The 17079-nt window shown below is 35.5% G+C and overlaps 3 long non-coding RNA genes across 3 annotated transcripts; 2 read left to right on the plus strand and 1 right to left on the minus strand.

The window, feature by feature from the left end:
- The first annotated feature begins 478 nt into the window (after window positions 1-478).
- On the plus strand, window positions 479-5077 carry LOC144975335 (uncharacterized). Its single transcript, XR_013645894.1, has 3 exons — window positions 479-496; window positions 1374-1478; window positions 4073-5077. It is a non-coding gene; the product is annotated as an uncharacterized LOC144975335 (long non-coding RNA).
- LOC144975334 (uncharacterized) lies at window positions 4035-7879 on the minus strand. Its single transcript, XR_013645893.1, has 3 exons — window positions 7748-7879; window positions 6232-6427; window positions 4035-4174 (listed from the first exon to the last, which is right to left on the minus strand). It is a non-coding gene; the product is annotated as an uncharacterized LOC144975334 (long non-coding RNA).
- A 206-nt stretch (window positions 7880-8085) lies between these two features.
- LOC144975336 (uncharacterized) lies at window positions 8086-13119 on the plus strand. The gene is made up of 3 exons (XR_013645895.1): window positions 8086-8341; window positions 10662-10858; window positions 12925-13119. It is a non-coding gene; the product is annotated as an uncharacterized LOC144975336 (long non-coding RNA).
- The last annotated feature ends 3960 nt before the right edge of the window (window positions 13120-17079 follow it).

Consider the following 17079-nt stretch of genomic DNA (forward strand, 5'->3'; position numbering starts at 1 on the left):
ACATGTTTGTATGATTATCTGTATTCGGATATACATTCTGTAACGTTTAGTAAACATTTTCCGTATTTTGGCCCCAAACCGTCTCATTTGGTCCTTTTCTTGTCAAAATCTGGCCCCACGACAAAAAATCACCTGACGTCACGCAATGACCTACTTTAGTTCCGGATGGCAAAAGAACTTGGCTGCTTGTATAGATAGTATGCGGTTAAACAGCTGATCGGAGTGGAAGTTTACTTCCGGCTGGCAGAAAGCAATGGAAGACAATGGCGTAGAATAGTAAAAGATTAGTTTCTGTCGATAATCTTCCATATTTTTCTGGTTCTAGACATAAATATTATTTTTTTTAAAATTCCCGTTAATGATGTAGACCCCTATGCCATTTGTGAACACGACTGGTGCCATAATCTTTAGGAACTACAGCCAGTCTCATCGTTTGATGTAGCGAACTACCTCGTCACGACCACAAGTTTCTGTCTCACGGTCTACACATTTCACGGTAAGTCTGTATTATTTAATCGTTTCCCTATGCTATACCTATACTATGTTACACCATTCACGGCTAATTGTAAGATTTATTCTCAAAAAATCACAGAAGACAGATATGTCGAACCTGACACGGGAATATTAATATGATATGACCTGCTTCACGAGTCGTGATCATCTTAGTCTTAGTCTTAGTAAGTTTAGTCTAAGTTAAGTCAGTCTAAGTAGTGGATCAATGAGTCTTTGTGGTTACATTCAAATTTCAACTATTTTGCCTTTAAGGTGATGAATTCCTCCGAATTCACCAAAGATTATAAATAATAATTTAAATTAAAAACACCATGGCAGGCAATGACTATGAAATCAATGTGGTCCCGAGTCCAAATCAAACTGATTAATACAGTAACAAAACATCATGCCCATAAGACTGTTTTAAAAGCCCCACCCCATTCCAAGGGACTGAGCTTGATCCGAGTGATTATTTTTTTTCTAATCCCACTCCCCTTGTCAATCCAGCAGTGATTGGGTAGCTGAGTCTGTTAGATCTAGCAGAAAGTACTTTGACATAGACTAGAGTCCTATCTAAAGGGTAGCAATTGCTATGGTCCGTTTCGCGCTTTTCAAACCAGGTTAAACTTCGGCTCCATTGAATGACTACTTTTTTATTCGATATTTTACTCAATCCCCCAACTATATAATTTTTAGCCCCACGGCTGATGTTGAGTTATGGAATTGTGTCTCTCTGAATAATTCTAATAACCTTTCAGATGAGTACTCCACATTTCACAGCAAATTTAATTCACTGTTGTTAACTAAGTGTGATAACAACAGTTTTTATCCTCTCGTTTCAATTAATAATATTACCACCATTGCCACAATTTTTTTTTCAGGCTTACAGGGGACTGACTACTTATAATCAGGCCTACAATGTATGGGTGACGGATGTAAAATGGTTTAAGCCTCCTAGCTGTGGGAAAGTGGTACTAGCTGCTAAGGTAACACCACCCCCTCCCCTTTCTTTTATTTTTGTACACCCAGCAGTAATTTGGCAATAGAAAAGCGCCCTATTCGAAGGGTAACAAGTTATTATTTTCACACTATAGAAACTGGGATGAAATCTGGCTCTATAGACCTAATGGTTCTGATGGACTACTTTTGGTGCTTGCGACACTATTAGGTCATTTTCAGCACAATTAAAAGCTGTTGCGAAATACGTAGTAAGAAAAATGGGCTTGGATCAAATACAGAGCAGAAGTAGATCAAAGTTATTAAAGTGCTTAGTTTTGAGATCGCCTAACAGTTCCATCCAGAGACGGAATACACTCAAATGTTTATGTTTGATATAAGGGTTTTACTGCACTTGCGACACATTTCAGCACCAGTAAAAAGGAATAAAATGGGATTGTAAAAATTTCCAGATTTACAATTAAAAGTACACAAGAAAAGTAAGACAAAGAGGAACAAATGTAGATTCCAAGAGAATGCTATCAATGTACTAAGTCTGATAACACCCAAAAGTCTCATCCTGACACAAGCACAGGTCCCCCCTAAGAGGAATACACTCAAACGTTCACGTATTATTTTTTTATCATATTATATTAAGTTACGTTATGCCTTTTGCGCAGCGATATCATAAGATATCGTCGCCTAGGCATTCCACGAAGGAATATAGATAACTCATCAAACAAGATGTCTGATGTCAACAGGAATCACCCATGTTGTCCAACTGAGCAAATTGGGGGTTAATAATCTTGCTCAAGGAAAAAAAACGAAAGTGCCTGAAGCGGGGCTCGAACCTGGGTCATCCGGATCACAGTGCACTGCCTTAACCACTCGGCGACTTCGCCCCCCATATTATATATACACATATATATATAATATAATTTAAAAAATTTACGCGAACTGATTTACAAGACAAAAAAATTTTTTTTTCCCAAAACCAACAATATTCAATTGACTGTTTCTCTCTCAGCCAATGACTCCGGCAAGGGAAAGGACAAAACCAAGTAATGTCATTCCAAGACAAGGACATAAAGAAACTTGGAAAACAATATAAGGGATAGAGGACACAGCATGACCTCTTGCCACCATGGGAAGTCAAAGACCCCACCCAGTCTATTGTTTATAAAATGTTGATTATAAATTTACAAAATAAATTTACATCCATTTGTCACTCTCTCATCTAAGGACAGGGAAAAAAAAGCATGTAATCTTATTCCAAAACACAAGATAGAAAGCTACCTGAAAAAGGAATACAGACATAGGGGGGTGAAGAAAGCAATAATGACCTTGCCCACAATGGAAGGTCAATGACCCCACACCCAGGGTAGAAAAATGAGAACTCAGTCAAGCATTCACCATCAAATTACAAAAGCAACGGATAAAACAAATTTTTTAAAAAGTCATTACAGTACTTTATTTTCTTTATTGTGCTCCAACTTCATGTTTAAATATACAATGGATTTCTATTTATTTGCCAATTCAAAAATATTATTAGGTTTTGAATATTATTGCAGAACATATAGTATAGCAATGACTATCCCGCACAAATCTTTGGGCCTCTTTTTTGCTCACGAAGTGCCCGAATTCGCGTCAAAATATGGGACGAAGCCGTTTCGTATATGCTATTTTAAAAAATTAATTTCGACGCTGTTTATCTATGAATATGACTGAAAGTTGGCACACTGTTAGAAAAAAGGTCATTTTAGATTATGTCAAGCGACAAAACTCGTGCGATTACCAGAAGACCGTTAAAAATAGATTTTTACTCTTTGGAGTAAAATATTTCTAAAACTACCGGGCGTGGAGGTTTTGTCGCTGACAAGGTAATACATGAACATTTCTTCTTTTTGGTTGTAAAATTTCATATGAATATGACGAGAACTTTTCCCATATTTTACAAAACACCATCCTAATTTGCTCTTCAAGTTTCAATCTTTTAATCCACTTATTACGCAAGATACAACCAAAGGTCGAAAAAAAAAATGCCGAAAAAGCGTCCCATATTTTAGCGTTTTTTTCCTCTTTGCGGGTCATCCAAATAAATGACACCTTTAAAACTGTATAACTTGTTTATTTATGAATGGATTTTCAAAATTCAAAAACATTTTTACTCAGTGGAGATAGGGCTTGGATTTTAGACAAAAATTTTCTTCAAAAAGATAAAAAAAACATTTTCATAGTCATTGCTATAGATAGTATGCAGATGACGTCACTCAGGCCTTTGTTATTGTTTTTGCCATCCGCATTTGTGAGTTGTTCTCACTAAACTGTATTAACCAGACTATAAAAGTTCATGGTTAACAGAGTGTGTGTGTTGGTCTGTTATACTTCCGGATGGCAATGTTGTGAACTCCTTGGCCAAGCGCATTCTATCTATATAATAATGGTAACAGAAGTAATACTACTACTACTAGTAGTAATACTACAACTAGTACAATTTTTTCACAAACATTTCGGGCAAAAGTAAAAATGTTTAACACATGTATTAGTCTAATGAAAAGAATGAGAAGGATTACAAAGGTATATAAAATCAAGCATTATTGGAAAAGAATGAATAAAAAGTCTGACTGCTTTCTTTTCGTTTCAGGTTCGCCATTCCCAAAAATTGGGTTATAGTGGACTCCGTGTGTCGACAAGTGCTTTCTGCTCAGCATCAAGATGGGAACCTGAAATGTCTGTCTTCACAATCCTGTAAAAGAAATACCAAGATTAAGTTAATACATAGAGCAAATAGTACATTATTGACCTACCACCTCTGGCGTCTATCGTGTCACTGGGAATTTTAATTTTAATATTTTAATATGTTTGAAAACAAAGAAAACTTAAGCCCCATTTCCTCAAATACGCAAGTCATTCATTTTACAGGTCAAAATAATTTTTTTTTTAAGTTTTTCTTTGACTTCAACTTCAAATGCCAATAGTGCCTGAACCTTATGATGAATTCCAAAATGGTTTGGCATATTTATGTGGAAATCTATTCTTTTAAAAAAAATAGAGTTGTGGATCACCATTGCTCCGTACAGCAAATGTTAACTATTTATCATCGGGCACAAAATTACTGGCAAACCTAAAAATTCTAAAACTATTTATTTACAAACTCTACAAGTAACACGCAAATATTTTAAAAACTAAATGTAATTCTATCACCTGTGGAATCAAATTATGTATGCTCAGAAAATCTGCTGTACTGTAATGTTCGGGCAATTATTGGCCTTCGCCAAAAAAAAGAAAAAAAATAAGAACTGTATTTCCTACACCAGTATACAAAAAACACACATATATGTTTTCTCTACACGGGAAATTCCATTGAGTGTTACAAGCGCTGCACCTAACCATCAACTTCTTGTAGATACCGCTAGCTATAACCAATAAAAATGGACAAACTTAGCCCATAATATTTTACATTTCTGGGAATGTTTGTTTTTTCTTTTATGCCATATAATTTATTAATTTTTTTATTTAATTTGTTGCCAGCGTGTATATTTTGTACATACGTACATAGGGAATAGGTACATGCTTCTGTAAAAAAACGTTTGATTGGTCATTCTGCTGATTTGTGCAGATTGCCTTTTACCACAATGAAATGACAATTGGCTTGTAAAAATAACATGTTGACTATAATATTAATATATTCATTTAGCTAAGGTTAATAAAACATTTCCTCCCAGATCTTAATAATTGAGGAATAAATCAATATGGGTGAACTCGTTTAATTCTATCTATCTCATCATAAGAACACTTTGTCACTACGTTGTGTGGCCTTGAGCAAGTCACCTCAGCCCTAGCTCAGTTTGTGGTGCTGTGTTGCGGCAATGGCTGGGTTATTTCAGTCTCCCTTTAGAATAGACTCCAAAGACAAATTTTCCCTAGAGGTGAATAAAGAGAATCTATATTTTTAAAATTTGTTACGCTATAGTCAAAGACAAAAACCTTCAGGATTTTCTAATTTTGTATGAACTATCCTAAAAGGCAACCTATCCATAGCATAGAAGGACATGCTCACAATAGTATTCATTTCATTTCCCTCAAATTTAATGGATCTTCCTCTTTTATAAATTGTCATTGCCCATTCATTCAATAAAACATAATTAATCAACATAATAAAGACAAAGCTTTTGATTCAAATGAAGTGATGGTTTTTGTTCAGTTATTTATTATCTCTGAAGTTAAAAGTCTTAAAACTCAACCATGTAAGCTTTTGTACAGTCTGGTTATTTGAAAAAAAACTTCTCTTGATGTCAGTTCTTGCACCAACAATTTGGACAAACTTTTGACTTCATTACTGGCTCACCAGACAGGCATTCCTTACATACCTTATGAGCAAATGAAGTCACTTGATATGTGCTCTATTCCCCTTTGTCTTATTACATTCCTCATAGTCATAGATTTGTGTCTTAACTTTGCAATATGAAATATGATTTGTGCCCTTTGTCTATTGTTATGTGCATAGATCTACAATCTTTTCACTCTCTATTCAACTTCCTTTCAACTGGCAATGCAATGACCTTAAAGTGTAATGAACGGCACAAACGTTGCTAATCTCACTTTTTACCCCCAAAAAATTGCTTGATTTGGACCTATTAAATTTCCTGAGAGTGAGATCTGCTTTTATTTTTATATAGCGCATGCAATATCCACCCAAAGCACTCTACAAGATGTCCCAAGCCAACAGAAACATTAACATGTAGGAAGAGATATCATGCCGACATAAATATTGTTTTAAACAGATATAATCAATACACTTACATTTACATGGTCAATGATTGAGCTAGTTTCTCCAATTGTTGATTGTTCAACTAGAGCCGTTGCTGCCTGCAGTCATTGCGTTTGTTCCTATCTTTAAGACATGAGTAATGGTCTGTTTTTTTCTCTGCCCCATGTCCAAGCTTTAACGTTGGAACCCAATCAGGATCAGTTTCATCAAGCAGTGATGCTGGCCTTCCTGTAAAGGCAAAAAAAATTGATTGTTGAAATATATTACGTCATATCTTGCCTATTACAATCTGGTCCTGGTCGTTGTGTGGCTATGTGGTCTAGTGGTATGACACTCGATTTTGGATCGGAAGGTCATGGGTTCGAGCCTCGCGCTCGACGCATAGTTGAGTCCTTGGAAAAGGCTCTTTATTCACATTCTCTCACCGTACTCAGGTGTAAAATGAATACCTGGCCGTTTACAGCGTTTTCTTTGTCCGAAAAATTGTAGTGTCGCCTAAAAGGGACCCCTTGTAAAGCGCTTTGAGCACATTTAGTGGATATTGCTCTATAATATAAAGCTCAATTTTTAAATTATTTTTTTTTTACAATCCTTAAGCTTTCCGTTAAATTTACATCAAGCTTTGTCAAATTAGAACAAGGGTAGAACAATTATATAGTGCAATTTCCATGAAATGAAAATTTGTTCAAAGCGCTTTGCAAGGGGTTTATAGCCAACACTTCTTCACTAGAGGAATTCAAGCGTCGATTGAAGACATTCTTATTCCGACAGGCTTTCTTTTGATTATATGTATAATTAGCGTTGTTCGTGTACTGTGTTAGGGCTTCATGATTAAGTTAATCTATGTTTTGTGCCCAGAGCCCTCCTGATGAAGGGATGTTTGGCGCACTATAAATCTATACCATTATTATTATTATCAACAGCAAGACTTTACATGCAGGTCGAAACATGACGCTTGTTAGGCGATATTACATTTTTTCCGGAAAGAGACAATGCTGTTTAACAGGCCTGCATCTGCCCCCTGAATAACTTGCCTGAAAATCCTCGAGCTGAAGCTTTTTCAATAACATGAGCAAAAATCCCCATTTCCCAGAATATTTTCTTAGAATTTTACCAATTGAATAGGCTGTTAAACAAAATGAAAAAGTATTTTAATTAATTTTTTGTTCCGGCAGAGCGAAATTGCCAGAAATGCCGAGTCTGAGATGAGTCAGATGATTTCTCCAACTTCGGAGTTTCGCATAGAAAAGTCACATCGGTGAAAAATCTCTCCGTAGATTTTGTTAGACCACCGAGTTTGAAATTTTTGATTTGATTTCTCTTCCATGAAAAAGAATAAAACACATATTTACTAAATCATAAACTTGCAACGTCATAAATTAAGGCAAGGACCTTGGTCGGTTGCCGCCAACTCCGTGACATGCTATGGCCCACAATGGCTACATGATGATGTTGGAGCGAAGTAAACTTGCTTTGTTCACAATAATTAAAATTAATTCATATCGTATATATAATATTTAAGATTTTAATTTATCCATCAATTCTTACCTTTAACAGAATGATCATTGCAAACTCGGTGGCTGCAAGTTAGATTTGGGCCATCGCCAAATCCCTTTCTTCTGATCGCTGCAACTGTCTCCGCTGGGTTAAATTTATTATTTTTGGGTCCTTTGTCTTCCTAATGGATGGTAACCTGAACATTTTGACTCCATCTCGACCCTGTCTTCTAGTGCATCCGATGATTATGCAGTTATTTGGCACGTTTCACGTTTTAAAAATTGGACTCGAGCTTGTTTCACATCAATGTTTACAAGCCAGCCAAGTTCTTTTGCCATCCGGAACTAAAGTAGGTCATTGCGTGACGTCATCAGCATACTATCTATACATTTATGTGAAACAAGCTCTTGTCCAATTTTTCAAACGTGAAACGTGCCAAATAACTGCATAATCATCGGATGCACTAGAAGACAGGGTCGAGATGGAGTCAAAATGTTCAGGTTACCATCCATTAGGAAGACGAAGGACCCAAAAATAATAAATTTAACCCAGCGGAGACAGTTGCAGCGATCAGAAGAAAGGGATTTGGCGATGGCTCAAATCTAACTTGCAGCCACCGAGTTTGCAATGATCATTTTGTTAAAGGTAAGAATTGATGGATAAATTAAAATCTTAAATATTATATATACGATATGAATTAATTTTAATTATTGTGAACAAAGCAAGTTTACTTCGGTCCAACATCATCATGTAGCCATTGTGGGCCATAGCATGTCACGGAGTTGGCGGCAACCGACCAAGGTCCTTGCCTTAATTTCTGACGTTGCAAATATGTGTTTTATTCTTTTTCATGGAAGAGAAATCAAATCAAAAATTTCAAACTCGGTGGTCTAACAAAATCTACGGAGGGATTTTTCACCGATGTGACTTTTCTATGCAAAACTCCGAAGTTGGAGAAATCATCTGACTCATCTCAGACTCAGATGTAATCTGTCTGTAGTCTGTAGGCGGTCTAGAAGGAATCATTTTAATTTTATGGTCCATACACGGTCCGGATGGATGATCTTTTATTTGTTGTGTTTAGTTATCAGATAGGACCATGAATATTTCATGCATTTCTCGTGCAACATACTCTAAATCAAAACCAAATGCCTCATTACCGATAGTGATAGGGCTTCTTTCGTTTTCAAGCTTTGGCTTTTATGAGATTAGGAAGTCTTTCACTGTTGTTCTGGTCATTCATTTTAGAATTATAATGTTCCAGTTTATAACTTATGCTTTGTCAAGATTATTTTATTGTGCATTTTAAAAACATGTTCTCCATTTGAAAAAAATATTAAAAGTAAGGTTGCGTTTTTCTTAAGTTTTTTTTTCCGTTCCTCCGTTGGTGGTGTATTGTAAAGTAACACGAACAAACTGCTTTTCTACACCACTGTTGGACATGTAAATGCTAGTTTTTGACAGAAGTTTAACACGCTGCTTAGTGATTGCCAGTGTCAGTTTATAATGATAGTAATGGTTATTTTTTTAATGACAAAATTAATATAATAATTAATATTATTTTAAATTTTAATCCAAAGAAAGAAACAATCGACCTCTATCAATCCACTAAAATGACTTTTCATAATTTTCATAGTTAGAAACTAATTTTAACTCAAGGTGAGGATTAGTTATAATGTTTCGTATAGTCATTGAATTAGGGCCTTCATATGGAATTTTTCCCAAATATGACAATAATAATAATAATAAAATTTCAATTTAAAAAAATTGTCCTTTGGGATCCCGATACTTTAATTGCAGCTATTGGTATAGTTATCACCGTCATTTTGGAAGGATTAGGGTTCCAGACCCGTTCTGAGCAGTTGAGTCATTGGGAAAGGAACTTTATTCACATTCTCTCACCATACTCAGGCATAAATTGGGTAACTGGCTTTTAACATAGGCCTGTAAATTTGCCGGCATTTCTGGCAATTTCGCTCTGCCGGAACAAAAAATTAATTAAAATACTTTTTCATTTTGTTTAACAGCCTATTGAATTGGTGAAATTCTAAGAAAATATTCTGGGAAATGGGGATTTTTGCTCATGTTATTGAAAAAGCTTCAGCTCGAGGATTTTCAGGCAAGTTTTTCAGGGGCAGATGCAGGCCTGTTAAACAGCATTGTCTCTTTCTGGAAAAAATGTAATATTGCCTAACAAGCGTCATGTCTCGACCTGCATGTAAAGTCTTGCTGTTGATAATAATAATAATGGTATAGATTTATAGTGCGCCAAACATCCCTTCATCAGGAGGGCTCTGGGCGCAAAACATAGATTAATTAATCATGAAGCCCTAACACAGTACACGAACAACGCTAATTATACACATAATCAAAAGAAAGCCTGTCGGAATAAGAATGTAATCAATCGACGCTTGAATTCCTCTAGTGAAGAAGTGTTGGCTATAAACCCCTTGCAAAGCGCTTTGAACAAATTTTTATTTCATGGAAATTGCACTATATAATTGTTCTACCCTTGTTCTAATTTGACAAAGCTTGATGTAAATTTAACGGAAAGCTTAAGGATTGTAAAAAAAAAATAATTTAAAAATTGAGCTTTATATTATAGCGCAATATCCACTAAATGTGCTCAACGCGCTTTACAAGGGGTCCCTGGTCAACAGCAACATTTAACATGTAGAACGGGACATGACGCCTTTTAGGCGACACTACAATTTTTCGGACAAAGAAAACGCTGTAAACGGCCAGGTATTCATTTTACACCTGAGTACGGTGAGAGAATGTGAATAAAGAGCCTTTTCCAAGGACTCAACTATGCGTCGAGCGCAAGGCTCGAACCCATGACCTTCCGATCCAAAATCGAGTGTCATACCACTAGACCACATAGCCACACAAGGACCAGGACCAGATTGTAATAGGCAAGAAATGAAGTAATATATTTCAACAATCAATTTTTTTGCCTTTACAGGAAGGCCAGCATCACTGCTTGATGAAACTGATCCTGATTGGGTTCCAACGTTAAAGCTTGGACATGGGGCAGAGAAAAAAAACAGACCATTACTCATGTCTTAAAGATAGGAACAAACGCAATGACTGCAGGCAGCAACGGCTCTAGTTGAACAAACAACAATTGGAGAAACTAGCTCAATCATTGACCATGTAAATGTAAGTGTATTGATTGTATCTGTTTAAAACAATATTTATGTCTGCATGATATCTCTTCCTACATGTTAATGTTTCTGTTGGCTTGGGACATCTTGTAGAGTGCTTTGGGTTGATATTGCATGCGCTATATAAAAATAAAAGCAGATCTCACTCTCAGGAAATTTAATAGGTCCAAATCAAGCAATTTTTGGGGGGTAAAAAGTGAGATTAGCAACGTTTGTGCCGTTCATTACACTTTAAGGTCATTGCATTGCCAGTTGAAAGGAAGTTGAATAGAGAGTGAAAAGATTGTAGATCTATGCACATAACAATAGACAAAGGGCACAAAATCATATTTCATATTGCAAAGCTAAGACACAAATCTATGACTATGAGGAATGTAATAAGACAAAGGGAATAGAGCACATATCAAGTGACTTCATTTGCTCATAAGGTATGTAAGGAATGCCTGTCTGGTGAGCCAGTAATGAAGTCAAAAGTTTGTCCAAATTGTTGGTGCAAGACTGACATCAAGAGAAGTTTTTTTTCAAATAACCAGACTGTACAAAAGCTTACATGGTTGAGTTTTAAGACTTTTAACTTCAGAGATAATAAATAACTGAACAAAAACCATCACTTCATTTGAATCAAAAGCTTTGTCTATATTATGTTGATTAATTTTGTTTTATTGAATGAATGGGCAATGACAATTAATAAAAGAGGAAGATCCATTAAATTTGAGGGCAATGAAATGAATACTATTGTGAGCATGTCCTTCTATGCTATGGATAGGTTGCCTTTTAGGATAGTTCATACAAAATTAGAAAATCCTGAAGGTTTTTGTCTTTGACTATAGCGTAACAAATTTTAAAAATATAGATTCTCTTTATTCACCTCTAGGGAAAATTTGTCTTTGGAGTCTATTCTAAAGGGAGACTGAAATAACCCAGCCATTGCCGCAACACAGCGCCACAAACTGAGCTAGGGCTGAGGTGACTTGCTCAAGGCCACACAACGTAGTGACAAAGTGTTCTTATGATGAGATAGATAGAATTAAATGAGTTCACCCATATTGATTTATTCCTCAATTATTAAGATCTGGGAGGAAATGTTTTATTAACCTTAAATTATGCTGTTTAAGCTAAATGAATATATTAATATTATAGTCTACATGTTATTTTTACAAGCCAATTGTCATTTCATTGTGTAAAAGGCAATCTGCACAAATCAGCAGAATGACCAATCAAACGTTTTTTTTTTACAGAAGCATGTACCTATTCCCTATGTATGTACAAAATACACACGCTGGCAACAAATTAAATAAAAAAATTAATAAATTATATGGCATAAAAGAAAAAACAAACATTCCCAGAAATGTAAAATATTATGGGCTAAGTTTGTCCATTTTTATTGGTTATAGCTAGCGGTATCTACAAGAAGTTGATGGTTAGGTGCAGCGCTTGTAACACTCAATGGAATTTCCCGTGTAGAGAAAACATATATGTGTGTTTTTTGTATACTGGTGTAGGAAATACAGTTCTTATTTTTTTTCTTTTTTTGGCGAAGGCCAATAATTGCCCGAACATTACAGTACAGCAGATTTTCTGAGCATACATAGTTTGATTCCACAGGTGATAGAATTACATTTAGTTTTTTAAATATTTGCGTGTTACTTATAGAGTTTGTAAATAAATAGTTTTAGAATTTTTAGGTTTGCCAGTAATTTTGTGCTCGATGATAAATATTTAACATTTGCTGTACGGAGCAATGGTGATCCACAACTATTTTTTTAAAAGAATAGATTTCCACATAAATATGCCAAACCATTTTGGAATTCATCATAAGGTTCAGGCACTATTGGGCATTTGAAGTTGAAGTCAAAGAAAAACTTTAAAAAAAAATTATTTTGACCTGTAAAATGAATGACTTGCGTATTTGAGAAAATGGGGCTTAAGTTTTCTTTGTTTTCAAACATATTAAAATATTAAAATTAAAATTCCCAGTGACACGATAGACGCCAGAGGTGGTAGGTCAATAATGTACTATTTGCTCTATGTATTAACTTAATCTTGGTATTTCTTTTACAGGATTGTGAAGACAGACATTTCAGGTTCCCATCTTGATGCTGAGCAGAAGGCACTTGTCGACACACGGAGTCCACTATAACCCAATTTTGGGGAATGGCAAACCTGAAACGAAAAGAAAGCAGTCAGACTTTTTATTCATTCTTTTCCAATAATGCTTGATTTTATATACCTTTGTAATCCTTTTCATTCTTTTCATTAGACATGTGTTAAACATTTTTACTTTTGCCCGAAATGTTTGTGAAAAAATTGTACTAGTTGTAGTATTACTACTAGTAGTAGTAGTATTACTTCTGTTACCATTATTATATAGCAATGACTATGAAAAATGTTTTTTTCTCTTTTTGAAGAAAATTTTATCTAAAATCCATGCCCCATCTCTACTGAGTAAAAATGTTTTTGAATTTTGAAAATCCATTCATAAATAAACAAGTTATACAGTTTTATTTGGATGACCCGCAAAGAGGAAAAAAACGCGAAAATATGAGACGCTTTTTCGGCATTTTTTTTTTCGACCTTTGGTTGTATCTTGCGTAATAAGTGGATTAAAAGATTGAAACTTGAAGAGCAAATTAGGATGGTGTTTTGTAAAATATGGGAAAAGTACTCGTCATATTCATATGAAATTTTACAACCAAAAAGAAGAAATGTTCATGTATTACCTTGTCAGCGACAAAACCTCCACGCCCGGTAGTTTTAGAAATATTTTACTCCAAAGAGTAAAAATCTATTTTTAACGGTCTTTTGGTAATCGCACGAGTTTTGTCGCTTGACATAATCTAAAATGACCTTTTTTTCTAACAGTGTGCCAACTTTCAGTCATATTCATAGATAAACAGCGTCGTAATTAATTTTTTAAAATAGCATATACGAAACGGCTTCGTCCCATATTTTGACGCGAATTCGGGCACTTCGTAAGCGAAAAAGAGGCCCAAAGATTTGTGCGGGATAGTCATTGATATATTATATGTTCTGCAATAATATTCAAAACCTAATAATATTTTTGAATTGGCAAATAAATAGAAATCCATTGTATATTTAAACATGAAGTTGGAGCACAATAAAGAAAATAAGGTACTGTAATGACTTTTTTAAAAATTTGTTTTATCCGTTGCTTTTGTAATTTGATGGTGAATGCTTGACTGAGTTCTCATTTTTCTACCCTGGGTGTGGGGTCATTGACCTTCCATTGTGGGCAAGGTCGTTATTGCTTTCTTCACCCCCCTATGTCTGTATTCCTTTTTCAGGTAGCTTTCTATCTTTGTTTTGGAATAAGATTACATGCTTTTTTTCCCTGTCCTTAGATGAGAGAGTGACAAATGGATGTAAATTTATTTTGTAAATTTATAATCAACATTTTATAAACAATAGACTGGGTGGGGTCTTTGACTTCCCATGGTGGCAAGAGGTCATGCTGTGTCCTCTATCCCTTATATTGTTTTCCAAGTTTCTTTATGTCCTTGTCTTGGAATGAGATTACTTGGTTTTGTCCTTTCCCTTGCCGGAGTCATTGGCTGAGAGAGAAACAGTCAAATGAATATTGTTGGTTTTGGGAAAAAAAAATTTTTTGTCTTGTAAATCAGTTCGCGTAAATTTTTTTTATTATATTATATATATTTGTGTATATATAATATGGGGGGCGAAGTGGCCGAGTGGTTAAGGCAGTGCACTGTGATCCGGATGACCCAGGTTCGAGCCCCGCTTCAGGCACTTTCGTTTTTTTTCCTTGAGCAAGATTATTAACCCCCAATTTGCTCACTTGAACAACGTGGGTGATTCCTGTTGACATCAAACATCTTGTTTGATGAGTTATCTATATTCCTTCGTGGAATGCCTAGGCGACGATATCTTATGATATCGCTGCGCAAAAGGCATAACGTAACTTAATATAATATAATAAAAAAATAATACGTGAACGTTTGAGTGTATTCCTCTTAGGGGGGACCTGTGCTTGTGTCAGGATGAGACTTTTGGGTGTTATCAGACTTAGTACACTGATAGCATTCTCTTGGAATCTACATTCGTTCCTCTTTGTCTTACTTTTCTTGTGTGCTTTTAATTGTAAATCTGGAAATTTTTACAATCCCATTTTATTCCTTTTTACTGGTGCTGAAATGTGTCGCAAGTGCAGTAAAACTCTTGAATCAAACATAAACATTTGAGTGTATTCCGTCTCTGGATGTAACTGTTAGGCGATCTCAAAACTAAGCACATTAATAACTTTGATCTACTTCTGCTCTGTATTTGATCCAAGCCCATTTTTCTTACTACGTATTTCGCAACAGCTTTTAATTGTGCTGAAAATGACCTAATAGTGTCGCAAGCACCAAAAGTAGTCTATCAGAACCATTAGGTCTATAGAGCCAGATTTCATCCCAGCTTCTATAGTGTGAAAATAATAACTTGTTACCCTTCTAATAGGGCGCTTTTCTATTGCCAAATTACTGCTGGGTGTACAAAAATAAAAGAAAGGGGAGGGGGCGGGGTCTTAACTTCATCTAGGATATATCTCGGTCTCTTTGATTGTGAAATGGGTGCTCTACCAACTGAGTTAACGGGACTGCCATGAGTCGCAAAACCATTTAAACGTTTATGTCCGAACACACTGACTGAGCAAATGTGAGTAAAGAGGCTTTTCCAAGGACTCGACTGAGTCTCCCATAGTAGAACTTGAACCTATTAAAGAAGTTTCTTATTTCTTTTTTTTTTTTTAAAGTTATTCATATTCTAGTTCAAGAAAATTCATTGTAATGAATATAGCCATGTGTTAAAAACCTCTATATCGTATTATCAATCCTGCATGGAGTAATATAAATAAATGTAGAAATCAAAATAATAATATGTAATAGCAGTAATAATAATCATAGAAGTGAGATGAAAACGGGGCGGGGGGGGGGTTACCTTAGCAGCTAGTACCACTTTCCCACAGCTAGGAGGTTTAAACCATTTTACATCCGTCACCCATCCATTGTAGGCCTGATTATAAGTTGTCAGTCCCCTGTAAGCCTGAAAAAAAAATTGTGGCAATGGTGGTAATATTATTAATTGAAACTAGAGGATAAAAACTGTTGTTATCACACTTAGTTAACAACAGTGAATTAAATTTGCTGTGAAATGTGGAGTACTCATCTGAAAGGTTATTAGAATTATTCAGAGAGACACAATTCCATAACTCAACATCAGCCGTGGGGCTAAAAATTATATAGTTGGGGGATTGAGTAAAATATCGAATAAAAAAAGTAGTCATTCAATGGAGCCGAAGTTTAACCTGGTTTGAAAAGCGCGAAACGGACCATAGCAATTGCTACCCTTTAGATAGGACTCTAGTCTATGTCAAAGTACTTTCCGCTAGATCTAACAGACTCAGCTACCCAATCACTGCTGGATTGACAAGGGGAGTGGGATTAGAAAAAAAATATTCACTCGGGATCAAGCTCAGTCCCTTGGAATGGGGTGGGGCTTTTAAAACAGTCTTATGGGTATGATGTTTTGTTACTGTATTAATCAGTTTGATTTGGACCACATTGATTTTATAGTCATTGCCTGCCCTGGTGTTTTTAATTTAAATTATTATTTATAATCTTTGGTGAATTCGGAGGAATTCATCACCTTAAAGGCAAAATAGTTGAAATTTGAATGTAACCGCAAAGACTCATTGATCCACTACTTAGACTGACTTAACTTAGACTAAACTTACTAAGACTAAGACTAAGATGATCACGACTCGTGAAGCAGGTCATATCATATTAATATTCCCGTGTCAGGTTCGACATATCTGTCTTCTGTGATTTTTTGAGAATAAATCTTACAATTAGCCGTGAATGGTGTAACATAGTATAGGTATAGCATAGGGAAACGATTAAATAATACAGACTTACCGTGAAATGTGTAGACCGTGTAGACAGAAACTTGTGGTCGTGACGAGGTAGTTCGCTACATCAAACGATGAGACTGGCTGTAGTTCCTAAAGATTATGGCACCAGTCGTGTTCACAAATGGCATAGGGGTCGACATCATTAACGGGAATTTAAAAAAAATATATTTATGTCTAGAACCAGAAAAATACGGAAGATTATCGACAGAAACTAATATTTTACTTTTCTACGCCATTGTCTTCCATTGCTTTCTGCCAGCCGGAAGTAAACTTCCACTCCGATC

This window comes from Berghia stephanieae, chromosome 6 (assembly GCF_034508935.2).
Source record: "Berghia stephanieae isolate SIO BIC M18660-M18661 chromosome 6, UCSD_Bste_1.3, whole genome shotgun sequence".
Taxonomy (NCBI): Eukaryota; Metazoa; Mollusca; class Gastropoda; order Nudibranchia; family Aeolidiidae; genus Berghia; species Berghia stephanieae.